Source organism: Mchenga conophoros, linkage group LG3 (genome assembly GCF_057382185.1).
Source record: "Mchenga conophoros isolate Kocher_MC1m ecotype Shallow Benthic linkage group LG3, M_conophoros_male_GT1.1, whole genome shotgun sequence".
Classification (NCBI taxonomy): domain Eukaryota; kingdom Metazoa; phylum Chordata; class Actinopteri; order Cichliformes; family Cichlidae; genus Mchenga; species Mchenga conophoros.
Window position 1 is genome coordinate 82,150,861 of NC_140528.1, and position 13,498 is coordinate 82,164,358.

The 13,498-nt window shown below is 58.7% G+C and overlaps 7 non-coding genes across 7 annotated transcripts; all 7 read left to right on the forward strand.

Annotated features, from left to right (window-relative positions):
• Positions 1-145: 145 nt before the first annotated feature.
• Positions 146-264, forward strand: LOC146580950 (5S ribosomal RNA). Its single transcript, XR_014892029.1, has one exon. It is a non-coding gene; the product is annotated as a 5S ribosomal RNA (ribosomal RNA).
• Positions 265-1,561: 1,297 nt separating this feature from the next.
• LOC146580951 (5S ribosomal RNA) lies at positions 1,562-1,680 on the forward strand. The gene has a single exon (XR_014891784.1). It is a non-coding gene; the product is annotated as a 5S ribosomal RNA (ribosomal RNA).
• A 584-nt stretch (positions 1,681-2,264) lies between these two features.
• Positions 2,265-2,383, forward strand: LOC146580952 (5S ribosomal RNA). The gene has a single exon (XR_014892030.1). It is a non-coding gene; the product is annotated as a 5S ribosomal RNA (ribosomal RNA).
• Positions 2,384-5,188: 2,805 nt separating this feature from the next.
• On the forward strand, positions 5,189-5,307 carry LOC146580953 (5S ribosomal RNA). The gene has a single exon (XR_014892031.1). It is a non-coding gene; the product is annotated as a 5S ribosomal RNA (ribosomal RNA).
• A 2,958-nt stretch (positions 5,308-8,265) lies between these two features.
• LOC146580954 (5S ribosomal RNA) lies at positions 8,266-8,384 on the forward strand. The gene has a single exon (XR_014892054.1). It is a non-coding gene; the product is annotated as a 5S ribosomal RNA (ribosomal RNA).
• A 2,517-nt stretch (positions 8,385-10,901) lies between these two features.
• Positions 10,902-11,020, forward strand: LOC146580955 (5S ribosomal RNA). Its single transcript, XR_014891785.1, has one exon. It is a non-coding gene; the product is annotated as a 5S ribosomal RNA (ribosomal RNA).
• A 584-nt stretch (positions 11,021-11,604) lies between these two features.
• On the forward strand, positions 11,605-11,723 carry LOC146580956 (5S ribosomal RNA). Its single transcript, XR_014892032.1, has one exon. It is a non-coding gene; the product is annotated as a 5S ribosomal RNA (ribosomal RNA).
• Positions 11,724-13,498: the final 1,775 nt, after the last annotated feature.

Genomic DNA, 13,498 nt, shown 5'->3' on the forward strand with positions numbered 1-13,498 from the left:
CTGTTGGATAAATGCTAAACTGAGCCTTTGGGTTAGGGTATTATGCAAACATGAAGGTAGGGTTATAGGATTGTCTTCGTAACTTCAGGTACTTGCCACCTAATCACCTGAATCCATAAATTGAGACATTGTGCTGGGGCCAGCAGCTTACGGCCATACCACCCTGAGCACGCCCGACCTCGTCTGATCTCGGAAGCTGAGCAGGGCTGGGCTTGGTTAGTACTTGGATGGGAGACTGCCTGGGAATACCTAGTGCTGTAAGCCTTTCATTTTCATGTCATTGAACCGCTTTTGATCCAGAGAAGGGGTGTATTAAAAGACCAAAAGCAGCTGCCCATTAATGAGGGCACATTAACGACATTGCTTTTGGCTGTTTTCCAATGTCTTGTGCTGCTAGCTGATGCCACCTACACCACACCAGGGCCTGAGTGAACGGCTGGGGCCACTTACACCACACCAGGGCCTGTGGCTGCTGGCTGAGGCCACTTACACCACACCAGGGCCTGTGGCTGCTGGCTGAGGCCACTTACACCACACCAGGGCCTTAGTTGCTATTGAGGCCAATTACACCACACCATGGTCTGTGGCTCTTGCTCAGGCCACTTACACCACACCAGGGCCTGTGGCACTGGCTGAGGCCACTTACACCACACCAGGGCCTGTGGCTGCTGGCTGAGGCCACTTACACCACACAAGGGCTTGTGGCTGCTGGCTGAGGCCACCTACACCACACCAGGGCCTGTGGCTGCTGGCTGAGGCCACCTACACCACACCAGGGCCTGTGGCTCTTGCTCAGGCCACTTACACCACACCAGGGCCTGTGGCTCTTGCTCAGGCCACTTACACCACACCAGGGCCTGTGGCTCTTGCTCAGGCCACTCATATCACACCAGGCCCTGTGCTTCTGGCTGAGGCCACTTAGACCACACCAGGGCCTGTGGCTGCTGGCTGAGGCCACTTACACCACACCAGGGCCTGTGGCTGCTGGCTGAGGCCATCTACACCACACCAGGGCCTGTGGCTGCTGGCTGAGGCGACTTACACCACACCAGGGCCCTTTTGCTGCTGGCTGAGGCCACTTACACCACACCAGTGCCTGTGGCTTCTGGCTGAGGCGACTTACACCACACCAGGGCCTGTGGCTGCTGGCTGAGGCCACTTACACCACACCAGGGCCTGTGGCTGCTGGCTGAGGCCACCTACACCACACCAGGGCCTGTGGCTCTTGCTCAGGCCACTTACACCACACCAGGGCCTGTGGCTCTTGCTCAGGCCACTCATATCACACCAGGCCCTGTGCTTCTGGCTGAGGCCATCTTCACCAAACCAGGCCCTGTGCTGCTTGCTGTGGCCATGTACAACACACCAGGCCCTGTGCTGTTTCCTGAGGCCATCTTCAACAATCCAGGGCCTGTGCTGTTGGATAAATGCCAAACTGAGCCTTTGGGTTAGGGTATTATGCAAACATGCAGGTATGGTTATAGGATTGTCTTCGTAACTTCAGGTACTTGCCACCTAATCACTTGAATCCATAAATTGAGACATTGTGCTGGGCCCAGCAGCTTACGGCCATACCACCCTGAGCACGCCCGACCTCGTCTGATCTCGGAAGCTAAGCAGGGCTGGGCTTGGTTAGTACTTGGATGGGAGACTGCCTGGGAATACCTGGTGCTGTAAGCCTTTCATTTTCATGTCATTGAACCGCTTTTGATCCAGAGAAGGGGTGTATTAAAAGACCAAAAGCAGCTGCCCATTAATAAGGGCACATTAATCACATTGCTTTTGGCTCTTTTCCAATGTCTTGTGCTGCTAGCTGATGCCACCTACACCACACCAGGGCCTGAGTGACCGGCTGGGGCCACTTACACATCATCAGGGGCTGTGGCTCTGGCTGAGGCCAGTTACACCACACCAGGGCCTGTGGGTTCTGGCTGTGGCGACTTACACCACACCAGGGCCTGTGGCTCTTGCTCAGGCCACTCACATCACACCAGGCCCTGCGCTTCTGGCCGAGGCCATCTTCACCAAACCAGGCCCTGTGCTGCTAGCTGTGGCCATGTACAACACACCAGGCCCTGTGCTGGTTCCTGAGGCCATCTTCAACAATCCAGGGCCTGTGCTGTTGGATAAATGCTAAACTGAGCCTTTGGGTTAGGGTATTATGCAAACATGAAGGTAGGGTTATAGGATTGTCTTCGTAACTTCAGGTACTTGCCACCTAATCACCTGAATCCATAAATTGAGACATTGTGCTGGGGCCAGCAGCTTACGGCCATACCACCCTGAGCACGCCCGACCTCGTCTGATCTCGGAAGCTGAGCAGGGCTGGGCTTGGTTAGTACTTGGATGGGAGACTGCCTGGGAATACCTAGTGCTGTAAGCCTTTCATTTTCATGTCATTGAACCGCTTTTGATACAGAGAAGGGGTGTATTAAAAGACCAAAAGCAGCTGCCCATTAATGAGGGCACATTAACGACATTGCTTTTGGCTGTTTTCCAATGTCTTGTGCTGCTAGCTGATGCCACCTACACCACACCAGGGCCTGAGTGAACGGCTGGGGCCACTTACACCACATAAGGGCCTGTGGCTCTGGCTGAGGCCACTTACACCACACCAGGGCCTGTGGCTGCTGGCTGAGGCCACTTACACCACACCAGGGCCTGTGGCTGCTGGCTGAGGCCACTTACACCACACCAGGGCCTTAGTTGCTATTGAGGCCAATTACACCACACCATGGTCTGTGGCTCTTGCTCAGGCCACTTACACCACACCAGGGCCTGTGGCACTGGCTGAGGCCACTTACACCACACCAGGGCCTGTGGCTGCTGGCTGAGGCCACTTACACCACACAAGGGCTTGTGGCTGCTGGCTGAGGCCACCTACACCACACCAGGGCCTGTGGCTGCTGGCTGAGGCCACCTACACCACACCAGGGCCTGTGGCTCTTGCTCAGGCCACTTACACCACACCAGGGCCTGTGGCTCTTGCTCAGGCCACTTACACCACACCAGGGCCTGTGGCTGCTGGCTGAGGCCACCTACACCACACCAGGGCCTGTGGCTGCTGGCTGAGGCGACTTACACCACACCAGGGCCCTTTTACTGCTGGCTGAGGCCACTTACACCACACCAGTGCCTGTGGCTTCTGTCTGAGGCGACTTACACCACACCAGGGCCTGTGGCTGCTGGCTGAGGCCAATTACACCACACCAGGGTCTGTGGCTCTTGCTCAGGCCACTTACACCACACCAGGGCCTGTGGCACTGGCTGAGGCCACTTACACCACACCAGGGCCTGTGGCTGCTGGCTGAGGCCACTTACACCACACCAGGGCCTGTGGCTGCTGGCTGAGGCCACCTACACCACACCAGGGCCTGTGGCTGCTGGCTGAGGCGACTTACACCACACCAGGGCCCTTTTGCTGCTGGCTGAGGCCACTTACACCACACCAGTGCCTGTGGCTTCTGGCTGAGGCGACTTACACCACACCAGGGCCTGTGGCTGCTGGCTGATGCCACCTACAGCACACCAGGGCCTGAGTGACCGGCTGGGGCCACTTACACCACATCAGGGCCTGTGGCTGCTGGCTGAGGCCAGTTACACCACACCAGAGCCTGTGGCTGCTGGCTGAAGCCACTTACACCACACCAGGGCCTTAGTTGCTATTGAGGCCACTTACACCACACCAGGGCCTGTGGCTGCTGGCTGAGGCCACCTACACCACACCAGGGCCCTTTTGCTGCTGGCTGAGGCCACTTACACCACACCAGTGCCTGTGGCTTCTGGCTGAGGCCACTTACACCACACCAGGGCCTGTGGCTGCTGGCTGAGGCCACTTACACCACACCAGGGCCTGTGGCTCTTGCTCAGGCCATTCACATCACACCAGGCCCTGCGCTTCTGGCCGAGGCCATCTTCACCAAACCAGGCCCTGTGGTTCTTGCTCAGGCCACTTACACCACACCAGGGCCTTATTTGCTATTGAGGCCACTTACACCACACCAGGGCCTGTGGCACTTGCTCAGGCCACTTACACCACACCAGGGCCTGTGGCACTTGCTCAGGCCACTTACACCACACCAGGGCCTGTGGCTGCTGGCTGAGGCCACTTACACCACAACAGGGCCTGTGGCTCTTGCTCAGGCCACTTACACCACACCAGGGCCTGTGGCTGCTGGCTGAGGCCACTTACACCACACCAGGGCCTGTGGCTGCTGGCTGAGGCCACCTATACCACACCAGGGCCTGTGGCTGCTGGCTGAGGCCACCTACACCACACCAGGGCCTGTGGCTGCTGGCTGAGGCCACTTACACCACACCAGTGCCTGTGGCTTCTGGCTGAGGCGACTTACACCACACCAGGGCCTGTGGCTGCTGGCTGAGGCCACTTACACCACACCAAGGCCTGTGGCTGCTGGCTGAGGCGACTTACACCACACCAGGGCCCTTTTGCTGCTGGCTGAGGCCACTTACACCACACCAGTGCCTGTGGCTTCTGGCTGAGGCGACTTACACCACACCAGGGCCTGTGGCTGCTGGCTGAGGCCACTTACACCACACCAGGGCCTGTGGCTTCTGGCTTAGGCCACCTACACCACACCAGGGCCTTAGTTGCTATTGAGGCCAATTACACCACACCATGGTCTGTGGCTCTTGCTCAGGCCACTTACACCACACCAGGGCCTGTGGCACTGGCTGAGGCCACTTACACCACACCAGGGCCTGTGGCTGCTGGCTGAGGCCACTTACACCACACAAGGGCTTGTGGCTGCTGGCTGAGGCCACCTACACCACATCAGGGCCTGTGGGTTCTGGCTGTGGCGACTTACACCAAACCAGGGCCTGTGGCTGCTGGCTGAGGCCACTTACACCACACCAGGGCCTGTGGCTCTTGCTCAGGCCACTCACATCACACCAGGCCCTGCGCTTCTGGCCGAGGCCATCTTCACCAAACCAGGCCCTGTGCTGCTAGCTGTGGCCATGTACAACACACCAGGCCCTGTGCTGGTTCCTGAGGCCATCTTCAACAATCCAGGGCCTGTGCTGTTGGATAAATGCTAAACTGAGCCTTTGGGTTAGGGTATTATGCAAACATGAAGGTAGGGTTATAGGATTGTCTTCGTAACTTCAGGTACTTGCCACCTAATCACCTGAATCCATAAATTGAGACATTGTGCTGGGGCCAGCAGCTTACGGCCATACCACCCTGAGCACGCCCGACCTCGTCTGATCTCGGAAGCTGAGCAGGGCTGGGCTTGGTTAGTACTTGGATGGGAGACTGCCTGGGAATACCTAGTGCTGTAAGCCTTTCATTTTCATGTCATTGAACCGCTTTTGATCCAGAGAAGGGGTGTATTAAAAGACCAAAAGCAGCTGCCCATTAATGAGGGCACATTAACGACATTGCTTTTGGCTGTTTTCCAATGTCTTGTGCTGCTAGCTGATGCCACCTACACCACACCAGGGCCTGAGTGAACGGCTGGGGCCACTTACACCACATAAGGGCCTGTGGCTCTGGCTGAGGCCACTTACACCACACCAGGGCCTGTGGCTGCTGGCTGAGGCCACTTACACCACACCAGGGCCTGTGGCTGCTGGCTGAGGCCACTTACACCACACCAGGGCCTTAGTTGCTATTGAGGCCAATTACACCACACCATGGTCTGTGGCTCTTGCTCAGGCCACTTACACCACACCAGGGCCTGTGGCACTGGCTGAGGCCACTTACACCACACCAGGGCCTGTGGCTGCTGGCTGAGGCCACTTACACCACACAAGGGCTTGTGGCTGCTGGCTGAGGCCACCTACACCACACCAGGGCCTGTGGCTGCTGGCTGAGGCCACCTACACCACACCCGGGCCTGTGGCTCTTGCTCAGGCCACTTACACCACACCAGGGCCTGTGGCTCTTGCTCAGGCCACTTACACCACACCAGGGCCTGTGGCTCTTGCTCAGGCCACTCATATCACACCAGGCCCTGTGCTTCTGGCTGAGGCCACTTAGACCACACCAGGGCCTGTGGCTGCTGGCTGAGGCCACTTACACCACACCAGGGCCTGTGGCTGCTGGCTGAGGCCATCTACACCACACCAGGGCCTGTGGCTGCTGGCTGAGGCGACTTACACCACACCAGGGCCCTTTTGCTGCTGGCTGAGGCCACTTACACCACACCAGTGCCTGTGGCTTCTGGCTGAGGCGACTTACACCACACAAGGGCCTGAGGGACCGGCTGGGGCCACTTACACCACATCAGGGCCTGTGGCTCTGGCTGAGGCCACTTTCACCACACCAGGGCCTGTGGCTGCTGGCTGAGGCCACCTACACCACACCAGGGCATTAGTTGCTATTGAGGCCAATTACACCACACCAGGGTCTGTGGCTCTTGCTCAGGCCACTTACACCACACCAGGGCCTGTGGCTCTTGCTCAGGCCACTTACACCACACCAGGGCCTGTGGCTGCTGGCTGAGGCCACCTACACCACACCAGGGCATTAGTTGCTATTGAGGCCAATTACACCACACCAGGGTCTGTGGCTCTTGCTCAGGCCACTTACACCACACCAGGGCCTGTGGCTCTTGCTCAGGCCACTTACACCACACCAGGGCCTGTGGCTGCTGGCTGAGGCCACCTACACCACACCAGGGCCTGTGGCTGCTGGCTGAGGCGACTTACACCACACCAGGGCCCTTTTGCTGCTGGCTGAGGCCACTTACACCACACCAGTGCCTGTGGCTTCTGTCTGAGGCGACTTACACCACACCAGGGCCTGTGGCTGCTGGCTGAGGCCAATTACACCACACCAGGGTCTGTGGCTCTTGCTCAGGCCACTTACACCACACCAGGGCCTGTGGCACTGGCTGAGGCCACTTACACCACACCAGGGCCTGTGGCTGCTGGCTGAGGCCACTTACACCACACCAGGGCCTGTGGCTGCTGGCTGAGGCCACTTACACCACACCAGGGCCTGTGGCTGCTGGCTGAGGCCACCTACACCACACCAGGGCCTGTGGCTGCTGGCTGAGGCCACTTACACCACACCAGGGCCCTTTTGCTGCTGGCTGAGGCCACTTACACCACACCAGGGCCTGTGGCTGCTGGCTGATGCCACCTACACCACACCAGGGCCTGAGGGACCGGCTGGGGCCACTTACACCACATCAGGGCCTGTGGCTGCTGGCTGAGGCCAGTTACACAACACCAGAGCCTGTGGCTGCTGGCTGAAGCCACTTACACCACACCAGGGCCTTAGTTGCTATTGAGGCCACTTACACCACACCAGGGCCTGTGGCTGCTGGCTGAGGCCACCTACACCACACCAGGGCCCTTTTGCTGCTGGCTGAGGCCACTTACACCACACCAGTGCCTGTGGCTTCTGGCTGAGGCCACTTACACCACACCAGGGCCTGTGGCTGCTGGCTGAGGCCACTTACACCACACCAGGGCCTGTGGCTCTTGCTCAGGCCACTCACATCACACCAGGCCCTGCGCTTCTGGCCGAGGCCATCTTCACCAAACCAGGCCCTGTGGTTCTTGCTCAGGCCACTTACACCACACCAGGGCCTTATTTGCTATTGAGGCCACTTACACCACACCAGGGCCTGTGGCACTTGCTCAGGCCACTTACACCACACCAGGGCCTGTGGCTGCTGGCTGAGGCCACTTACACCACACCAGGGCCTGTGGCTCTTGCTCAGGCCACTTACACCACACCAGGGCCTGTGGCTGCTGGCTGAGGCCACTTACACCACACCAGGGCCTGTGGCTGCTGGCTGAGGCCACCTACACCACACCAGGGCCTGTGGCTGCTGGCTGAGGCCACCTACACCACACCAGGGCCTGTGGCTGCTGGCTGAGGCCACTTAAACCACACCAGTGCCTGTGGCTTCTGGCTGAGGCGACTTACACCACACCAGGGCCTGTGGCTGCTGGCTGAGGCCACTTACACCACACCAAGGCCTGTGGCTCTTGCTCAGGCCACTCACATCACACCAGGCCCTGCGCTTCTGGCCGAGGCCATCTTCACCAAACCAGGCCCTGTGCTCCTTGCTGTGGCCATGTACAACACACCAGGCCCTGTGCTGGTTCCTGAGGCCATCTTCAACAATCCAGGGCCTGTGCTGTTGGATAAATGCCAAACTGAGCCTTTGGGTTAGGGTATTATGCAAACATGCAGGTATGGTTATAGCATTGTCTTCGTAACTTCAGGTACTTGCCACCTAATCACTTGAATCCATAAATTGAGACATTGTGCTGGAGCCAGCAGCTTACGGCCATACCACCCTGAGCACGCCCGACCTCGTCTGATCTCGGAAGCTAAGCAGGGCTGGGCTTGGTTAGTACTTGGATGGGAGACTGCCTGGGAATACCTGGTGCTGTAAACCTTTCATGTCATTGAACCACTTTTGATCCAGAGAAGGGGTGTATTAAAAGACCAAAAGCAGCTGCCCATTAATGAGGGCACATTAACGACACTGCTTTTGGCTCTTTTCCAATGTCTTGTGCTGCTAGCTGATGCAACCTACACCACACAAGGGCCTGAGTGACCGGCTGGGGCCACTTACACCACATCAGGGCCTGTGGCTCTGGCTGAGGCCACTTTCACCACACCAGGGCCTGTGGCTGCTGGCTGAGGCCACCTACACCACACCAGGGCATTAGTTGCTATTGAGGCCAATTACACCACACCAGGGTCTGTGGCTCTTGCTCAGGCCACTTACACCACACCAGGGCCTGTGGCTCTTGCTCAGGCCACTTACACCACACCAGGGCCTGTGGCTGCTGGCTGAGGCCACCTGCACCACACCAGGGCATTAGTTGCTATTGAGGCCAATTACACCACACCAGGGTCTGTGGCTCTTGCTCAGGCCACTTACACCACACCAGGGCCTGTGGCTCTTGCTCAGGCCACTTACACCACACCAGGGCCTGTGGCTGCTGGCTGAGGCCACCTACACCACACCAGGGCCCTTTTGCTGCTGGCTGAGGCCACTTACACCACACCAGGGCCTGTGGCTGCTGGCTGAGGCCACCTACACCACACCAGGGCCTGTGGCTGCTGGCTGAGGCGACTTACACCACACCAGGGCCCTTTTGCTGCTGGCTGAGGCCACTTACACCACACCAGTGCCTGTGGCTTCTGGCTGAGGCGACTTACACCACACCAGGGCCTGTGGCTGCTGGCTGATGCCACCTACACCACACCAGGGCCTGAGTGACCGGCTGGGGCCACTTACACCACATCAGGGCCTGTGGCTGCTGGCTGAGGCCAGTTACACCACACCAGAGCCTGTGGCTGCTGGCTGAAGCCACTTACACCACACCAGGGCCTTAGTTGCTATTGAGGCCACTTACACCACACCAGGGCCTGTGGCTGCTGGCTGAGGCCACCTACACCACACCAGGGCCCTTTTGCTGCTGGCTGAGGCCACTTACACCACACCAGTGCCTGTGGCTTCTGGCTGAGGCCACTTACACCACACCAGGGCCTGTGGCTGCTGGCTGAGGCCACTTACACCACACCAGGGCCTGTGGCTCTTGCTCAGGCCACTCACATCACACCAGGCCCTGCGCTTCTGGCCGAGGCCATCTTCACCAAACCAGGCCCTGTGGTTCTTGCTCAGGCCACTTACACCACACCAGGGCCTTATTTGCTATTGAGGCCACTTACACCACACCAGGGCCTGTGGCACTTGCTCAGGCCACTTACACCACACCAGGGCCTGTGGCACTTGCTCAGGCCACTTACACCACACCAGGGCCTGTGGCTGCTGGCTGAGGCCACTTACACCACAACAGGGCCTGTGGCTCTTGCTCAGGCCACTTACACCACACCAGGGCCTGTGGCTGCTGGCTGAGGCCACTTACACCACACCAGGGCCTGTGGCTGCTGGCTGAGGCCACCTACACCACACCAGGGCCTGTGGCTGCTGGCTGAGGCCACCTACACCACACCAGGGCCTGTGGCTGCTGGCTGAGGCCACTTACACCACACCAGTGCCTGTGGCTTCTGGCTGAGGCGACTTACACCACACCAGGGCCTGTGGCTGCTGGCTGAGGCCACTTACACCACACCAAGGCCTGTGGCTGCTGGCTGAGGCCACTTACACCACACCAGGGCCCTTTTGCTGCTGGCTGAGGCCACTTACACCACACCAGTGCCTGTGGCTTCTGGCTGAGGCCACTTACACCACACCAGGGCCTGTGGCTGCTGGCTGAGGCCACTTACACCACACCAGGGCCTGTGGCTTCTGGCTTAGGCCACCTACACCACACCAGGGCCTTAGTTGCTATTGAGGCCAATTACACCACACCATGGTCTGTGGCTCTTGCTCAGGCCACTTACACCACACCAGGGCCTGTGGCACTGGCTGAGGCCACTTACACCACACCAGGGCCTGTGGCTGCTGGCTGAGGCCACTTACACCACACAAGGGCTTGTGGCTGCTGGCTGAGGCCACCTACACCACACCAGGGCCTGTGGCTGCTGGCTGAGGCCACCTACACCACACCAGGGCCTGTGGCTCTTGCTCAGGCCACTTACACCACACCAGGGCCTGTGGCTCTTGCTCAGGCCACTTACACCACACCAGGGCCTGTGGCTCTTGCTCAGGCCACTCATATCACACCAGGCCCTGTGCTTCTGGCTGAGGCCATCTTCACCAAACCAGGCCCTGTGCTGCTTGCTGTGGCCATGTACAACACACCAGGCCCTGTGCTGTTTCCTGAGGCCATCTTCAACAATCCAGGGCCTGTGCTGTTGGATAAATGCCAAACTGAGCCTTTGGGTTAGGGTATTATGCAAACATGCAGGTATGGTTATAGGATTGTCTTCGTAACTTCAGGTACTTGCCACCTAATCACTTGAATCCATAAATTGAGACATTGTGCTGGGCCCAGCAGCTTACGGCCATACCACCCTGAGCACGCCCGACCTCGTCTGATCTCGGAAGCTAAGCAGGGCTGGGCTTGGTTAGTACTTGGATGGGAGACTGCCTGGGAATACCTGGTGCTGTAAGCCTTTAATTTTCATGTCATTGAACCGCTTTTGATCCAGAGAAGGGGTGTATTAAAAGACCAAAAGCAGCTGCCCATTAATAAGGGCACATTAATCACATTGCTTTTGGCTCTTTTCCAATGTCTTGTGCTGCTAGCTGATGCCACCTACACCACACCAGGGCCTGAGTGACCGGCTGGGGCCACTTACACCACATCAGGGGCTGTGGCTCTGGCTGAGGCCAGTTACACCACACCAGGGCCTGTGGGTTCTGGCTGTGGCGACTTACACCACACCAGGGCCTGTGGCTCTTGCTCAGGCCACTCACATCACACCAGGCCCTGCGCTTCTGGCCGAGGCCATCTTCACCAAACCAGGCCCTGTGCTGCTAGCTGTGGCCATGTACAACACACCAGGCCCTGTGCTGGTTCCTGAGGCCATCTTCAACAATCCAGGGCCTGTGCTGTTGGATAAATGCTAAACTGAGCCTTTGGGTTAGGGTATTATGCAAACATGAAGGTAGGGTTATAGGATTGTCTTCGTAACTTCAGGTACTTGCCACCTAATCACCTGAATCCATAAATTGAGACATTGTGCCTGGGCCAGCAGCTTACGGCCATACCACCCTGAGCACGCCCGACCTCGTCTGATCTCGGAAGCTGAGCAGGGCTGGGCTTGGTTAGTACTTGGATGGGAGACTGCCTGGGAATACCTAGTGCTGTAAGCCTTTCATTTTCATGTCATTGAACCGCTTTTGATCCAGAGAAGGGGTGTATTAAAAGACCAAAAGCAGCTGCCCATTAATGAGGGCACATTAACGACATTGCTTTTGGCTGTTTTCCAATGTCTTGTGCTGCTAGCTGATGCCACCTACACCACACCAGGGCCTGAGTGAACGGCTGGGGCCACTTACACCACATAAGGGCCTGTGGCTCTGGCTGAGGCCACTTACACCACACCAGGGCCTGTGGCTGCTGGCTGAGGCCACTTACACCACACCAGGGCCTGTGGCTGCTGGCTGAGGCCACTTACACCACACCAGGGCCTTAGTTGCTATTGAGGCCAATTACACCACACCATGGTCTGTGGCTCTTGCTCAGGCCACTTACACCACACCAGGGCCTGTGGCACTGGCTGAGGCCACTTACACCACACCAGGGCCTGTGGCTGCTGGCTGAGGCCACTTACACCACACAAGGGCTTGTGGCTGCTGGCTGAGGCCACCTACACCACACCAGGGCCTGTGGCTGCTGGCTGAGGCCACCTACACCACACCAGGGCCTGTGGCTCTTGCTCAGGCCACTTACACCACACCAGGGCCTGTGGCTCTTGCTCAGGCCACTTACACCACACCAGGGCCTGTGGCTGCTGGCTGAGGCCACCTACACCACACCAGGGCCTGTGGCTGCTGGCTGAGGCGACTTACACCACACCAGGGCCCTTTTACTGCTGGCTGAGGCCACTTACACCACACCAGTGCCTGTGGCTTCTGTCTGAGGCGACTTACACCACACCAGGGCCTGTGGCTGCTGGCTGAGGCCAATTACACCACACCAGGGTCTGTGGCTCTTGCTCAGGCCACTTACACCACACCAGGGCCTGTGGCACTGGCTGAGGCCACTTACACCACACCAGGGCCTGTGGATGCTGGCTGAGGCCACTTACACCACACCAGGGCCTGTGGCTGCTGGCTGAGGCCACCTACACCACACCAGGGCCTGTGGCTGCTGGCTGAGGCGACTTACACCACACCAGGGCCCTTTTGCTGCTGGCTGAGGCCACTTACACCACACCAGTGCCTGTGGCTTCTGGCTGAGGCGACTTACACCACACCAGGGCCTGTGGCTGCTGGCTGATGCCACCTACAGCACACCAGGGCCTGAGTGACCGGCTGGGGCCACTTACACCACATCAGGGCCTGTGGCTGCTGGCTGAGGCCAGTTACACCACACCAGAGCCTGTGGCTGCTGGCTGAAGCCACTTACACCACACCAGGGCCTTAGTTGCTATTGAGGCCACTTACACCACACCAGGGCCTGTGGCTGCTGGCTGAGGCCACCTACACCACACCAGGGCCCTTTTGCTGCTGGCTGAGGCCACTTACACCACACCAGTGCCTGTGGCTTCTGGCTGAGGCCACTTACACCACACCAGGGCCTGTGGCTGCTGGCTGAGGCCACTTACACCACACCAGGGCCTGTGGCTCTTGCTCAGGCCACTCACATCACACCAGGCCCTGCGCTTCTGGCCGAGGCCATCTTCACCAAACCAGGCCCTGTGGTTCTTGCTCAGGCCACTTACACCACAACAGGGCCTTATTTGCTATTGAGGCCACTTACACCACACCAGGGCCTGTGGCACTTGCTCAGGCCACTTACACCACACCAGGGCCTGTGGCACTTGCTCAGGCCACTTACACCACACCAGGGCCTGTGGCTGCTGGCTGAGGCCACTTACACCACAACAGGGCCTGTGGCTCTTGCTCAGGCCACTTACACCACA